Source organism: Benincasa hispida, chromosome 8 (assembly GCF_009727055.1).
Source record: "Benincasa hispida cultivar B227 chromosome 8, ASM972705v1, whole genome shotgun sequence".
NCBI lineage: Eukaryota > Viridiplantae > Streptophyta > Magnoliopsida > Cucurbitales > Cucurbitaceae > Benincasa > Benincasa hispida.
This window is the reverse complement of record NC_052356.1, coordinates 18,115,931-18,134,088: the sequence shown is the minus strand read 5'-3', so window position 1 is coordinate 18,134,088 and position 18,158 is coordinate 18,115,931.

Genomic DNA, 18,158 nt, shown 5'->3' with positions numbered 1-18,158 from the left:
CAGGGTCAGAATCCTTCTGATCCTCACCATTGAAGCTCTGTACGAAGGTCACTTCTACTGGACGAGCAAGCCTGAGAGGGAAGCTCTTCTCTTCATCCACTCCACACAACAGCAAGCAAATCCACCGTCCAGATCTGTGTCAAGACGTTGACACTCTTTTGTATTTGTTTCTATCTCTTTATCATCAATTGTATTAATCTTCATAGTCTATCATTCACACCATGTATCAGACGCTTAATTCTATAATTAAATGTTATGATCATTTTCATCTCCATCTCTTTGCCTATTTCCATTCATCCATATTTCACCTTCTCCACGATGTTTTCTTAATCCCTTGGATAATTATCAATAATTGAGCAAATGAATTAATTCCTTGTATGCCAAGGGAAAGCGGAACCTTAGTTTTATCTTTAACGCAATTAAAAAACTTGCGATGTTTCTACTAATTATTCTTTCTCCTTCTGATTCATCCATAAAGCCTTGTCATCACATACCACGATCCTTTGTATAAACTTCACAGTCAGTCTCGAACTCAGCATCATGTATATCATGTATCTTGTATCTCGCATCACGTTAGCTTAGGTTTACTTTTATCGTACTTTATTTTATTACCGCAACTTTAGTTTATCTGCACAATTTTACTTTACCACAATTTAATTTCCTATACAAACACACTATTTATTAATTGTAAAAACACCGGTCGCATATATCACAAATGTAACACATTAACGTCAACAATCCTTGGGTTTGACCTCAGATCACTTCGAGAAACTTGCATTGGAATTATACTTGGTTTCAGCGCAAGGAAACTTGTGATAATGCATTACTCCATAGCATACTACAAGCATTTAGTTAACAACGCATACATCTAGAAGTAGTATAGCATAAAGTGTGCATGAGCAACAACACAGTATAAGATTACATTTCACGTTACAAGTTTATGGCAACATGAGCTTGTAGCACATTATCATGCATGCACATTATACATTCACCATGCTAAGTCCAACACATACCATGGAACATTAACGCATACCGACATCAGCAGCTTGTCAGGGAATCTTTCCTCAATGTCTTTTTCTTTCTCCCGAACCTCACAATTTTCTAATCTTGACAGATGATCTGCGACTTGGTTCTCGGTGCCCTTCCGGTCCTTGATCTCTAGGTCAAATTCTTGCAGGAGTAGTACCCACCTTATCAGTCTTGGTTTCGCATCCTTCTTAGTTATAAGATATTTGATAGCAGAATGATCAGTATACACCACAACATTTGTTCCAATTAAGTACTGTCGAAATTTCTCCAGCATAAATACCATTACAAGCATTTCTTTTTCTGTGGTTGTATAATTTTCCTACGCATCATTCAATGTTTTACTAGCATAATAGATAGGATGCAAAACCTTGTCTTTGCACTGGTCCAAGACTATGCCCACTGCATATCCACTAGCATCACACATCAACGCAAAAGGTTGCATCCAATCCAGCACAATCAGAATGGGTGCGGTGATGAGCGCATTTTTCAGCGTGTGGAATGCTTCAGTGCGTGCATCATCAAAATAATATTTGCGGTCAGCTTCGAGGAGCGCACTTAGGGGCCTTGCAATCTGAGAAAAGTTGTGGATAAATCTTCGATAAAACCCCGAATGTCCCAGAAAACTCCTAAGTGTTTTCACATTGACTGGTGGTGGCAACTTGGAAATTGCGTCGATTTTCGCTTGATCAACTTCCAATCCTACCTTTGATATTTTGTGACCTAGGACAATTCCTTCAACCATAAAGTGGCATTTCTCCCTGTTCAGAATAAGATTAGTTTCCACGCATCTCTTTAAGACTTTTTCAAGATTTAATAAACAGGAGTCATAAGTATTGCCAAAAACTGAAAAATCATCCATAAATACCTCGATTGACTCCTCCAAGAAATCTGGAAATATTGCCATCATACATCGTTGGAAGGTACTTGGTGCATTACAGAGTCCAAACGGTATACGACGATATGCAAATGTGCCGAACGGGCACGTGAAGGTTGTTATCTTGATCCTCCGGCGCAACCGCAATTTGGTTGTACCCTGAGTAGCCGTCAAGAAAACAAAAGAACTCGTTCCCCACAAGTCGATCCAACATTTGATCAATAAACAGGAGTGGGAAGTGGTCCTTCTTAGTGGCTAGATTTAATTTTTGGTAATCCATACATATTCTCCACCCCATAGTTGTCCTTGTGGGAATTAATTCATTCTTGCTATTAGTGACGACTGTCATTCCCCCTTTCTTTGGAACGCATTACACTGAGCTTACCCAGCTGCTATCAGATATAGGGTAAATGACGCCTGCATCAAGCCACTTCACTATCTCTTTCTTCATAACCTCCCTCATGGCAGGGTTCATCAACGTTGCTTTCTATAGATCCTGTTTTTCCTTCTTCCAGACGAATCTTGTGCATGAAATACGAGGGCTGATTCCTCGAATGTTTACCAAGGTCATCCAAAGCCTTTGTATTGTTTCTTTAGGATTTGAATTAGTGCTTCCCTCCTTGTCTTTGCTTAGTGAGCCACCGCAAAGTTAATAACGATAAAGTGTTATTGCCTCCTATAATAAGCTATTTGAGGTGCACAGGCAACGACTTCAATTCTAAAATGGGTGGTTCTTCTAAGGATGGCCTTAGTAACTTTGCGTTGTTTGTGACATTTCAGATAAATTGAGTGTTTCAAAATTTGACTCAATTAATATAATTAAAAAGAACACGATGTTCCTCCACATTGCGGCTCAATCTTCAAAAATCCCTTGTCCCTCTGATTCTTCTAAGGGCTTCGTGACTCGCGTTCATTCGACAATTCCTCAATATTGAGATTTTCCATATCATTCAGGTATTTCAACGCATTGGGAACGTTGAACTTAACTTGCTGATCGTCGACTACAGCACTAGGTGCATTCTCCTTTCTAACTATCACGATCAGATGCTCGCCCTGTTGCAAGAAATGGGCGACCCAAGATGATAGGCACCTCAACATTAGCTTCATAGTCTAATATGATAAAGTCAGCAAGGAAGATGAACTTATCTACTTGGACAAGTACATCCTCTATTTTGCCCTCGAGATGCGTTATTGATCTATCGGCCAACTGCAATGTAATTGTAGTTGGTCTTGCGTTGCCGATATTCAACTTTTTGAAGATTGACAAGGGTATTAGGTTTATACTCGCCCCCAAATCACACAACGCATTTCTGACCTTCTTTCCCCCTATTGAGAAGGGCAATGTGAAACTCCTGGGATCTTTCATTTTTGTGGGGATGTTGTTTTGAAACAACACACTACATTCATATGATAATGCAACAGTTTCATTCTCCCCGATCTTCCTCTTATTGGCAAGTATGTCCTTGAGGAATTTCACATAGCTCAACATTTGTTCCAACGCTTCTATTAAGGGAATGTTAATATGAAAATGTTAGAGAACATCTAGGAACCTCTGGAATTGTTTGTTGTCATCTTTCTTTCTCAGCCTAGACGGGAAAGTTGGAGGATCCCGCCATACTTCTTGTTCAATTGGCTGTTCATTGAGATTCTATGTTTGCTATGTTTTAGGAGCTGAAGGTTGCGATGATTTTGAATTTAAGTCTTGTTGAGACTCATCCTTTGTAGATGTACTTTCTTCTGAACAGGTAATTTTTTCATTTATGGTTGAATGGTCATTGTTGATGGTTAAATCTACTGGTCTTGTAACTGAATCTGGTACAGGTGACATGGGGACTGTTGTTTTACCACTTCTCAATGTCACTGCTTGACATTGTTCTTTATCACGTGGCCACGATGCTCCCAAATTGCTGGGCAGCATACTAGGCATTTTATTCCTAAGTTCAATCGCAAGCTGTTCAATCTACTCCTCCAAATTTCTAAGGGAGGAAGCTTGCGATTGCTTAATTGCCTCGCTCTTCTCAATATATTATTTCAATAACGATTCCAAAGACGAGGTACTATAAGAGGTGTAAAAAAAGAACGGTTGGTCGTAGGGTGGTATATTCTGAAGATTACCTGGACTTTGATCCTGATTAATGAAAACCGGAGGGTTGCCTCGATTCCCATTATAACTATTCTGATGACTACCTTGGCCTCCCTGGTTGTGATTCCCGCCCCAACTGAATGTTGGGTGATTCTGCGAACCAGGGTTGTAGGTGTTGCTGAATGATTCATTATAAATAGAGTATACGGGTTATTGATTCAACGGGCAGACTTCCTCTGAATGTCCATCTTCACATTGAATGCAATTTATTGTGGCCACATGTGTCAATGCATTGGCTTGCACTGAACCTTGAGAGAGATGTCCTTGTTAAATAGCCATAGTCTGAAGGAGTGAGGTCATTGTGTTCATCTGGTCTACCAGGGTGTTCATTGTATCAGCTGGTACAATGGCATCTTCTACTCTTCTTTGTTTCGAACCTCTTTCCTCATACCCGTTATCTAACCACTCATCTGTATTTCGCGAAATGCGATCTAAGATGATCTTAACTTCTGTATATGTTTTGTCTATTAATCCTCCTGCCGTGGAGGCATCAGCAACTGCTTGCGTTGATCGATCAAAGCCATTATAAAAAGTCTCCATTAGAACGCAATCGGGAATCTCGATGTGTGGACAGTTCTTCACTAATTGCCTGAATCGCACCCAGGCGATGCTCAAAGTTTCATAACCCTTTTGTTCAAAATTCAACAAATCCCCCCGTCTCCTTACGTTGACGGCTGGAAGGAAGAATTTATTCATAAATCTCTCGACCAACTGATCCCATGCGTTGATTTCATCTGGCTCTAATGACTGAGCCCACCTCTTTGCCTCATCCCGCATTGCATATGGGAAGAGATACAATCTGATTCCTTCTGAAGTCACACCAGGTATGGAGAATGCATTGCATATTTCTATGAAATGGGTCAAATGAGCATGCGGGTCTTCTTCTTGTAGACCTCTGATTTGTCCCACATTTTGAATCATTTGAAGCATTATCGGCCTTATCTCAAAACTTGCATTCTCCTTAACCGTGGGTCTTGAAATTCCAGGTGAGAAGTTATAAAAATTTGGCGTCGTATAGTTCCTCATTGGGATGTTACGGTCAGCAACAAGAAATACAGGGTCTTGTGCTGGCCAATTTTCCCTTTGATTTCCTTCAGGTGCCTCATTATTATTAGCCATGTTTCCTCTTCGCTTAACTTGGTCCTGATGTGCTCTTGCGCAAAAAATACACTTGATCTCTGGGTCAGCTTAGAATTTTCGGATCAATTCTAGTACTCATAAACCGTCATACTGCTTTTCGCGATAAACAGCCAGTACAAAGAGATCTGTCCTGCAAAATACCACAAAAGTATTCAACACTAACCGTTACCAACCCCCGGCAACGGCACCATAAACTTGATGACATAAGAATGGATGTGTTATGCATGCATTGTGACAATAGATAATATGCTACAAGCTCATGTTGCCATAAACTTGTAACGCTAAAAAAATGGAATATCATGTTGTGTTATCGCTTATGCACACTACTTCTAAATATGCGTTCTTATTGATATGCTTGTAGTATGCAATAGAATAATGTGTGTCACAAGTTTCCTTGCATTGAAACCAAGTATAATTCCAACGCAAGTTTCTTAGAATAATCCGAGGTCGAACATATGGATTGTTTTCGTTAATATGTTACTGATGTGGTATATGCGACCAGTGTTGGATTTTACGTCCTAAAACTCGTAGTTTGTAATATCATATTCTTGTTCAATAAAGCAGTTATTGAAAATCTTTAGTAAATTTAAATTCTATATTCATGAATCCAATAAACTAAGGTTTTGAGGCTATTAAGTTTAAGTTTGAACTTTATGTAGTGACATAAATGTGGATCATGTTCAAATATATATAGCCAAAATGGTCTATAGTATATGAATAAGGTTGGATGCCTTATTCTGGGGATACTATGGATGCGGCCCATTTTGTAGTTAGTACAAACGATGTGATCCTAAATCGTTCATGTGGAGACATGAAAATGGGGGCATCCTATGTAAAGAGTTTACATAAGACTGAACCATGAAATAGTCACTTTTACGTTCTAAATGTCGTTTAATGTATAAAACTGACGATTTCTTTAATTGGTGACCAAGGTAACTTAATCTTAATCTTGAGCTAACTATGAACTCCTGTTCACTCGGAATTATCCTTAGATCTACATAGCTGAAGGCAACTCATTATCGCTAACCCAATAAGCCTCCCATTTCAGGGGTAAGATCAGGTGGATAGCTGGCAACATAGGGTGCAAGATGGAATTCACTCCTACCCGTTATAGGGATAGTAGCTGTCTCTTATACACATCTAGATGTGTATAAGAGACAGGTTATAGGGATAGTAGATAGGTTGTTCCCTTTAGTACTGAATTCAGGTCTTGAATAAGGGGCCCCACCCTCTCGTTGGCCCGAGAGGGGTTCGGTTTATAGGTTGGACCTTAAACCAAATGTTCATTAGAGAATTAGTGGAACTTAAGGAATAAGATGTAGTCTCGGGGGTAAAACGGTTTTTATGACCCAGCCGAGATTACGAACAACTTGTGAAAGATTAGCTGACTAATCATCGTTATATGAAATGGACACAAATATATCTATAGTGAGGGGTGTGCAACTACGGGACTATAATGGAATTACCTGTTAGTTAACGAATCTTGATTAGCTCCATCTAAAGAGTTTAGCCAGCTAATCTCGGATCCTTGGAGCCCATGATCTATAGGTCCATTAGGTTCCCCTACTAGCTTATATGGAATAAACTTAGAATAGAATGATAGAATAATTCGAATTGTTCGAATTAGGTGAAGAGGGAGAAACCGACAAGTATATGCGATATAGTGGTCGATTTTTCAATTTAGAGATACAACTTTAATATTTAAATATGATTTAAAATCGAGAATATGAATACGTTCATATTCGGATGCTCGGAAATAATAGAAATTGTCAAAGATGTAAAAAGTCAAAGAGTTGACTTTTGACTTTGAAAAGTCAAACTTTTACCGACCTTATATTCAAATGTGATTTGAATTTCGAGAAAATGAATGCGGATTCATGCTCGGGAGGTCAAAATTAGTCAACACGAAAAAAATCATAAAAAGTCAAAATGTTGACTTTTTGGTCAAAGATTGACTTTGACCAAATGATTATTTTTCGCTTTGACTAAAGTTAGTGGGAAAATCCAAACTTTTGTTGGATAATTCCACTAACAAAATAGTGGGCTAGGTGTTGGCTTATAGTGGAGACATTAAGCCCACTAAGATAGTGGATTCTAGGTGTTGGGATTTTATGAAGTTATTTCATGCAATTTTGCATGGCCTTTTTCTATAAATATGGGCTTGTGTTTTTGGATTAAAAATTTTGGATATTTGCCAAAATATTTTTCTAAAATTGGTCCAAAATGAAAAACCCAAACCCAATAAAAAAATCCCTTCTTCTATTTTCATCTTTTCTCTCTCTCGGATTCTTCATCCATCAGGTCCTACAATCCGGTTCTGAGTCCAGAGAATAGTAGGTCAGCTCTAGTGGTGGTCCGTTCGTGTTTGGGTGAAGATAGACGAGTTTCGGGAGCTTCAAAGGTATTATTTCAAAATAACCCTAATTAATTCTTTTAGGGTTGCATGTTTATTTTGGGCAATTAGAGTAAAATTGATTCTCATTTTCGCTGCGCATGCCTATTTTTCCTTCAACCGATTTTTACAATTAATAAAAAATTGGGTTTATACAGAAATCTAAAGTGTGATGAAAATAAAATTGCGTTGATAAAATAAAGTTACGTTTAAAATAAAATCCTAAACTAATATGATAAAAGATACAAGATACATGATACATTATACTGAGTTTGAGACTGACTGTGAAATACCAATGATCGTGGTATGCGATGGAAAGTCTTTATGGATGAATCAGAAAGATAAAGAGTAAATTGTAAAAACAATGCAAGTTTGTTAATTGCATTAAAGATGCAACTAAGGTTCCGTTTTCCCTTGGCATACACCTCTCAGTGATCGGCCGCGTTCCCATATCTCTATGGTGAAACAGAGATGAACGTGATGAATGCAAGGTTGCTTCCATCTCTGGAAATACTTCTCACTTTAGTTAACGCATTCTTCCAACCATCTCTCGATAGGTGGAATAACATCTTCACTTCTGCTCTCACAGGTGAAGATGTCGTTGAGCATGCTTTAGCTAAACTTAATTATTTCCTTAACACAAATTAATTACTTGCTTAATTTTTGCTATTTACCCTGCGAAATATAAGAAACATAAGAGAAAATGGATTATGGATGAACGGAAATAGACAGAGAAGATGACAATGGAAATGAATCATAACATTTAATACTAAGATTAAAGCATTCGATACATGGTGTGAATGAAAAGATTAAGAAGATGAATACAAGTAATGAAATAGAGATTAGAAACAAAATACAGAAAAGTGTCAACATCTTGACACAGATTCCGAACGGAGGTTTTGCTTGCCGGCATGTGGTAGAAATGGAGAGGAGAGCACTCCCTCTGAGGCTTGCTCTTCTGGTAGAAATGACTTTCGTACAGAGCTTCAACGATGGGGGTTGGAAGGATTCCTTGCTTGGAGACTCACCTCTCGGCCTTGTCTCTTGATTATCACGGATCAACTCTGGAAAACGCTTCAGACCAGTCTCTCTCTCGAATCAGTATATACACGTCTTTATGTATTCAAGTATATGTTTTAGTGAATTTGCAGAAGCTATTTATAGGTGAAGCTTGGCTCTTTGACTTCGTGGTCCCCACTTTATTGTTATGGTAGTTCCTAAAATGGCAGAGTGAATATTCCTTCTGTTTCACAATCAACCCGTCAGAAATGCCCAACTGAAAGCTGTACATTTGTTAGAATCCTCCGCAAATGCGTTGCTCTTTACATCTTCGATCGATCGCCGCATGCAATGACTGATTTCCTGCAAAACATAAATTGAAATACTCTATTCTACCATCACAATGGTGTTAGTGGGTGTATTGACGACATTTTATAATTCTCGCATTTCTTAGCCAATGTCTATACTATCGACGCAACTTTTCTTTCTTTTTACCTCAATATTTAAATAAAATAGTATAAATAACTTGTATTTCTACAAGTTATCAGAAGGCAAAATGTACAACGCATCTACATCACATGCGCCCATCAATCAAGAACGAAGAGATGATCAACTCAATGACGGCGCATGTGACAATCGATTAAGAGCTTTAGCGATCAACACATTTCAACCACATGCGGTAATAAAAAACAACACCGCATGCGGCGATAGATCGAAGATCTGAAGAGCAATGCATTCGCGGACGATTCTGACACATATACAACTTTTTGTTGTGCAATTCTGACAGATTGGTCGTGGAACAGAAAGGAATTTTCCATTACGCCACTATAGGAATTACTATAATTATACAGTGGGGACCACAAATTCAAAGAGCCAAGGTCTTGTTTATAAATAGCTTCCTCAAATTCGCTGAAAGATATACTGATACTGGGGAGAGAGGCTGGTCTGAAGAGACTTTACAGAGTATATCCGGGAGAACTACGAGACATGGCTAAAACTTGAGTCTCCGAGCAAAGAATTCTTCCGATTCCCGAAGCTGAAACTCTGTGCAAAAGGTCAATTCTACTGGGAATGCAAGCCTGAGAGGGAAGCTTTCCTCTCCACCACATCCATACGCCGGCAAGCACAAGTCTCTGTTTAGGATCTCTGTCAAGATGTTGACACTCTTTCCGTTTTTTTTTCTATTCTTTAATTCATCGTCTGTGTTCATCTTCTTTAATCCCTCATTCAAAAACATGTATCAAACGCTTAATTTTAGAATTAAATGTTATCATCGTCATCATTATCATCTCTCTGTCTCTTTCCATACATTTATCATCCATTTTCTCCATGATGTGTTCTTAATCCCTGGGGTAAATAGCGAGAATTAAGCGAGTGAGTCAATCTGTGTCAAGGAATCAATTAAGTTTAGCTAAAGCATGCTCGACAGCATCTTCACCTATGAAAGCAAAAGTGAAGATGTTATTCCGCCTATCGAGAGAAGGTTGGACCAATGCATTAACTAAAGCGAGAAGTATTTCCAAAGATGGAAACAACCTTGCGTTCATCACGTTCATCTCTGTTTCACCATAGACGTATGGGAACGCGGCCGATCACTGAAAGGTGTACGCCAAGGGAAAGCGGAACCTTAGTTGTGATGTTTTTACTCTTTACTCTTTCTCTTTCCGCTTCATTCATAAGACTTGATATCACATTCATAGATTCTTTTGTACAACTTCACAGCCAGTCCTCAACCCCTGTATCATGTATCATAGTAGTTTAGGAATTTACTTTTCAACGCATTTTATTTACAATGCATTTTACTTTCAATGCATTTTTACTTTCAGCCCAATTTATATTCTTGTACAAACCAAAATTCTTTATTCATTATTATAACCAGTCGCATGTATCACATAAGTATCACATTTAATGACAACAATCCCCGTGTTCGACCTCGGATCATTCTGAGAATCTTGCGTTGGAATTATTCTTGGTTTCAACGCAAGGAAACTTGTGATACACACTACTTCATCGCATATTACAAGCATATCAATATCAATGCATACACTTAGAATGTAGTATCGCATAAAATATCATCAGTAATGTGCATAAGCAATACATAGCATAACATTTTATTTTTATAGTCAACAAGTTTATGGTGTCGTTGCCGGGGACATGAGCTTGTATGATTATTATAAATTTTAGTCATCAAGTTTATGGCAAGGAGACTTCTAAGCATTGTTCCTTCCCGATACCCTCAACGTTGCGAGGAAGCTCAGTTGTGCTCGGCAACGCTCCTTGCAGTCTATTTTTTAGCTCGCCCGCAATTTGTCCAAGATAAATTTCGAGATTACGAATGGATGTTGCTTGATTCTGAAGCACTGATTCATTTTTCTTAATGTATTGGTTCAACAAGCTCTCTAAAGATGAAGATTACGGTGGTTACGAACTACTGGCATGATTGCTCGTCTGACCATCATTTCGTAGGAAAAATCTGGGTGGTCCTCCTTTTTGCGCCACAGGTTGAAAGCTTTGTTGTTGATTTTTCCATGCGAAATTTGGGTGGTTTCTCCACCTGGGGTTGTATGTATCAGAGTAGGGATTTATTTTCATGAAGCACACCGAATGCTGATTTTCTGGGCATTCCTCCATTGAATGAGTGTCTCCGCAAATGAGACAACTTGCGATCATTTGAGCAATTGCATTGACCTGCCCTTTCTTCGCTCCCATGTTATTAATTGTAATGCCTTGAATCAAACTCATCATCGCAGTCATCTTGTTTTGTAGGGATGTGATGGCCCCGTTGTTTGCGTCATTATCTTTTATGCTCAATCTCCGATCGCTCTCTCTCCAGTCCTCGTGATTTTTAGATATGCGATCGAGGATATTCTTAGCCTCCTCTTATGTTTTGTCTAGCAGACCACTAGCGGCTGCCGCATTGGTAGTGGTCTGCGAACCAGGGTTCAGTCCTTGATAAAAAAATCTCCATTTGCAAGCAGTCTGGTAACCTGTTGTGTGGACAGTCCTTACGAGCTTCTTAAACCTTGCCCAGGCATTGCTGAGCGATTTGTCAGTTTCTTGTTCAAAATTTGTTATTAATTTCCTTCTCCTAGCATTCTCAGTTGGTGGGAAATACTTCTTCATAAACTTTTCCACCACTTGTTCCCACGAAGTGATCTCTCCCGGCTCGAGGGAATACGCCCATTTTCTCACCTGATCACACAAAGAAAATGGGAACAGAGTTAGTCGAACTTCTTCGGTAGAGATATTTGGGAACACAAAAGTGTTGCAGATTTCTATGAAGCTCTGGAGGTGGGCATGCAGGTCCTCGCCACGCCTCCCTCCAAACTGCCAAGCAGCCTGGATCATCTGCAACATTACCGCTTCATTTCAAACCTCGATCCGTCTAACGCTGGTCTCATGATTCCTGGAGAGAAATCATAGAGGTTGGGCAACGCATAGTCCCGAATGGGTCTATTGCGGTCATTCGCCAGAAGGATGGGGTTGGACATTATATTGTTCGTGTTTGCGGCCCTTGCTTCCGGTTGTTCCGCCATTCTTGAGGTTCTGTCTTGTTGTTGGCAATTGTCTCTCAGTCTTCGTCAAAATGTCCTCTCAATCTCTGGGTCGTAGTTTGCCAGAGATTGAGAGCTGCAAAGAAATCAGAAAAATTACCGTTAGCACACTGAATTGCCGAAGTCCCCGACAACAATGCCAAAAACTTGATGCGTTATTTTATGAGGTGAAATTATGGATGAAATGCGGTGATGGAAATACGTTAAGCAATAAGCTTTCTCAGTGGATTCGAAGTATAAACCCCACTGAGTTTCCTAGTAAGTCCAGGGTCGAACTTAGGGACTTGGGAAAAAAGCTTGCGGTGGTAATTTTCAAGAAGACTTTGTGGTAACCAAATAATCAAATAGTTGTTTGGATTGTTGTTTACGGTAATAAAAATAAACAAATGCGGCGGATTTTCGAAAAGAGTTGATAAAATGGAAGATGTGGTGAGTATGCGGTGAATGGGTTGAGAAGGGATTCGGCTAACACTTTCTAGGATGCGTTCATGCTATGCGATCATGCAACACACATACAATAGCAAACCATCTCTCGACGCAAATGCTACGGCTTCTAGTACTATAACGCATGTGATATATGCGATAAGTCTATAGAGCCTACACATAAGCCTCTATTCTTATCCATACGATGACAAAATGACACACACAAAAAAAAGGCGACCACATAATATCATACCTATCTCTAGGGTGCATGCAATATAGGTTGGCAAACAGAGCTTATCTCTATGTCCCTATCTCTTGCTTATGTAGATCTAATCTTGCTCTCTCGAGTCTAGATTCTAACCTAGCTCTCTCAAGTCTTAGGTTCTTTCTTTAGACTCTCTCTCGAGTAGCTCTAAAGGGGTGTTGGGCACAACATAAAACAAGATAATTGCATGCGATGAAGATCCTAGGTCATGTTAGCTTAGTTCTTCTCAACCCATTCGATTAGTTTATCTACTCATGCGTGCTTTCAATAGAGTGAACAGATGTAGATAAAGAACTTCCATTGTATAAATATAGAGTTGAAATACAAAATAACAATGCAGGATGAGAATAAAGAGCCTTGTAGCAATCTCTTGCTTCCCAAGGCTGTCTTTTCTACTTTGATCAAAAGATAGTCTCGCTCTCGGGAGAGTCGGCCCGCTCTCTGCTTTTCCATGTCTTCGGGTTCTCTTTCGAGTTTCCCTGAGCGATCTTCTGACGTCTCTTCCCTTCTCTCGCTCCACCTTAAAATAAAAGAAAAACTAAGAACAAGGCTATATTCTAAGGGAAAATTATCTAAGTATCCAAACTTGCTGAACCAGTTGAACTGGCTGAACCCCTTTTTTGAAGGTTGCCTTCGATATTTATAGAGCTTCGGGGTGAAAGACGGCTTCTCTCTTATGATTTCACAGATGGGAGGGCTTTAATTATCTGACTGATGCGTCGAATATTTGTCACCGAAAAGCTGAGTGTACTTGTTATCGCTAGCGACTTGTCAACTTAATTCGGATTCGACCGCCATCAGCTTTCTATCCCATCGTAATTAATTATGCCTTTCACCCAGATGCGCCCACCAAGTTGCGCCGGCTCTATGCGACAATCCTTCTTGAGCAGATGTTTACGAGCACAAATCACCACAAAGCCTTGCGGTAATGCTGCGCTCGTCCGTTGATTTCTTGTGATCGTGCTTTCCGCCTAGCGTCAATGCATATTCTGCATAAAAATACAAAAGTTAACAATTTCTATGCGATGGATGCATGCGACCACAATGTTATGAACTTAATGCTTTTTGGACGCAATCTAACATAATTTATCAACGCAAACCTTCATTGTTTAATAACTTAGCACTATAATAATGTGCATTTCTGCCCGTTATCACCAAGTCACCACGAGACCAAGCATGAATCTCACAACGTGAACATTCAAGGAGAAACGTGAGTGGAATTGACATATCATATACAGCTTTTCCTCCACTGATTATTTTAAGAACCTAGGGTTTAGTTTACTTAGAAAAAACACGGCTAATTATTTTACCTGACTATTTAGGTTTGCCTAAAAGTAACTCTTACTTTGGAAAGTTAAACAACTTTTGATCAAAATTCATTAAACACTTTAACAAACTCTTTGATCAATTGTTGCATGCTTGTAGCAAATCTATCGAATTCAATTTTCAGGTAGGTTTCCAGGTAGGGGTGTTCTGTTTTCGTTAGCTTAAATACCCCAGCCTAGTAATAACCCGCCTTAGATAAAAGATCCCTTATAGATAGATTTATTACAAATTTAATCTTTTATACAGATGAATTTAATCCTATTAAACCGATTTAAAAGATAAACTTAGGATTCTAATCTCATTAGAACCATGAACTTAGGTCTATCTCAATCAAATTTTAAACCCTTTTAAAACATGATTTTACCTAAGTTTATATGCAACTCTTGGTCATTGATTTTAATTCTAATTTCATTAATTATAACCCTTATAAAAAATAAAACAATTAAAACCAAACATAATACGAAGCAACACATTCTCAAGGCATTTATAACTCTTATAAATAAACCTATGTGTCATGCTCCATGCATTGTTCATTCATCACTACTTTTATATAACTCTTATATAACAAAGTAATGAACCAAGCATACATGCTTTCAAAAACCCTTATACTATAACACTTATAATATAATGCATGATTATACTTAATGCATGCATAAATATAACTCTTATATCATATGATGCATGAGTATGCTTTAGTGTAATTTAATCATGCAATCTACTATATTATAACACTTATAATATAAAGATGATGCATGAATAAATGCATAACCTAAGGTGGGTTTTAAATCTATATGTCATACATTATGGCATATAAACAAACATACATCTCATGTACATTAAATAATGATGGACCAGGATAATGTGCCTCAAAATCCGAAATATAACCCCTAAATTTGCTCTGTCGCCCGCATTATTTGTGATCGCATCCTGCTTTGCGGTGAACTACTCTCTTCGATTGCGATGATGGAATAGAGTAGTTGCGTCTTTCTTGTAGCTCCGTCGTAATCATTCACCACGATCGTTTGCAAAGAAAACATTGAGAGGGTCAAATAAAAAAACAAAGTCAACAAAATCGTTTACCACGATCACATTTTTCTTTCTTTTTTTGAAATACAAAAAGACAAATATACGATAACAAATAAAAGCAAGGTAACAAAAGTTCATGAATCATTAATAGGAAGAAGGATATTCCAAAAGAGTTGCGTCCCTGATGAGTTTAAGTTGCATAGTAACGCAGGGACTACTTATTTCAATCTGGGCTTCTTACATCCAAGGCGACTTTCTCTTCTTTTCTCGGTCTTCTAGGATCTTGATTGCCTTAATCCGGAGCTTTTCCCCATTAATGTTCATCAAGATCTCCCCCTTGTGCACATCAATTTGAGCGTGTTCGGTCGAGAGGAATGATTGTCCCAATATGATGGGCGCATCTTCGTCTGCTTTACAGTTCAGAATGATGAAGTTTGCCGGTAAGATGAACTTGTCAATTGAGATTGCGACATCTTTCAACTCTCCCTTAGGATGTATTCGGGATCTATCCACAAGCAGGAGAGTCTCCGTCGTGGACGTTAGTTTTCCCATATTCAATTGTTTGAAGATTGAAAGCGGAATTACATTTATACTCGCCCCAAGATCACATAGTGCTTGACCACTGTAGACCCTTCCAATTGAGCATGGTATCGTGAAGCTTCCTAGGTCACACATTTTTTGTGGGATCATAGTATTTTGTGTTACTGCCTCTGTAGCGATCTTATCTTCATCATTCTATTTCTTTTTCAATCTTTGCAGGAATAGTGGTAGTTATACTTCTTCTATCGCGTGTTCTAGAGGCTTGAAGGTGGACGCAACTTCTGGGTTCATCTTCTTGGGCTCTTCTGAATCATAGGTCAATCGGTCCTCGGTTGTCACTGCATTCGAGTTGGTCGTGATGGGTTCTTCGCCTACTTCTGTTGTCTTTTTTTTTTTGCTCAGCAAGGAGACTGCTATGCATTGTTCCTTTCCCGTACCCACAGAGTTGCGAGGGAGATCAGTTGAACTCGAAAACGCTCCTTGCGGTCTATTTTTGAGTTCCCCCACAATTTGTCCTATCTGAATTCCAAGATTTTGGATGGACGTCGCTTGATTCTGAAGCACTAATTCATTCTTCTCAATATACTACTTCAGTAAGCTCTTTAAGGATGAAGATTGTGGTGCCTGCGAACTGCTGGCTTGGTTATGCGTTTGACCGTTTGTTCGCGGAAAAAATCCTGGTGGCCCTTCCTTTTGCACCACTGGTTGAAAATTTTGTTGTTGATTTTTCCATGCGAAGTTAGGGTGGTTTCTCCATCCGGGGTTGTACGTATCAGAGAAAGGGTTATTCTTTATGAAACATACTGAATGTGGATTCCTTGGGCATTCTTCAATCGGATGTGCTTCTCCACAGATGACATAACTCGTGGTCGTTTGAGCAATTGTGTTGACCTGCCCTTTTTGCGTTCCTGTGCTATTGATTGCGATGCCTTGTATCAAACTCATCATTGCATTCATTTGGGTTTTTAGGGATGCGATGGCTCTATTATTTGCGTCACTTTCTTTGATCCTCAGTTGTTGATTGCTTTCTCTCTAACCCTCATGATTTTTGGAAATGCGATCAAGTATATTTTTCGCCTCGTCACATGTTTTATCGAGTAGACCACTAGTTGTTGCCACATTGGCAGCCGTCTGCGATGCAGGGTTCAGTCCATGGTAGAAAATCTCCATCTGTAAACAATCTTGTAAGACGTTATGCGGGCAATCTCTTACCCGCCTCTTAAACCTCACCAAGGTGTCACTAAGGGATTCGTCAATTTCCTATTCAAAATTCGTAATTAACTTCCTTCTTCTTGCGTTCTTTATTAGAGGGAAGTATTTCTTCATGAACTTTTCCACTACTTATTCCCACGATGTTATCTCCCCTGGTTTAAGAGAATACGCCCATTTCCTTGCTTGATCGCATAAGAAAAATGGGAACAACGTTAGTCGAACTTCCTCAGTGGAGATATTTGGGAACACAAAAGTGTTGCAAATTTTGATAAAACTTTGGAGATGGGTGTGCGGATCCTCGCCATGCCTTCCACCAAACTGTCCGGTCATTTGAATCATCTACAACATATATGGTTTCATTTCAAACCTCGATCCGTTCAGAGTTGGCAGCATGATTCCTGGGGAGAAATCATATAGGTTGGGCGACACATAGTTCCGAATGGGTCTATTGCGGTCATTCGCCAGGAGGATGGGGTTGGCCATTATATTATTTGCGTTTGCGGCCCTCTCTTCTGGTTGTTCTGCCATTCTTGGAGTTTTGTCTTGTTATTGTTGGGGGTTGTTTCTCAATCTTAATCAGAACGATCTTTCAATCTCTAGGTTGTAATTCGCCAGAGATTGAAAGCTTCAAAGAAAATCAGAAAAATTACTGTTAGCACAATGTATTGCCGAAGTCCCCGGTAACGGCGCCAAAACCTTGATGTGTTTTTTAATGCGATAAAATAATGGTGTAAAATGCGATGGTGGAAAATGTGTTGTGGATTGAAGTTTTCTCAATAAGACCCAAGTATAAATCCTACTGAGATTCCTGGTTGATGCGTTATTTTATGCGGTGAAAATATGGAATGAAATGCGATGATGGAATTGCGCCGAGCAATAAGTTTTCTCAGTGGAATCCAAGTATAAACCCCACTGAGTTTCCTAGTTAGTCCAAGGTCGAACTCAAGGACTTGGGAAAACAATATGCGGTGATAATTTTTCACAAAAACTTTGCGGTAACTGGTAACTCAAATAGTTGTTTTGTAAGACCCTAACACTAAATCTAAAGTGGGAGGTTAAATAGAGAAGAAAAATCCTAAGTAAGGATATTGGAGCAAAGAGTGGAAAACATTAATACTAAATTATCCAAAAAGGTGACCAAAAGACCAAACGCATATGGAAGGCTTAAATATGTTGAACGCAAGAGTGCTGGAGGATGGAAGCAAGAAGACTTGAAAAATGGCCAAGGGCTTGCA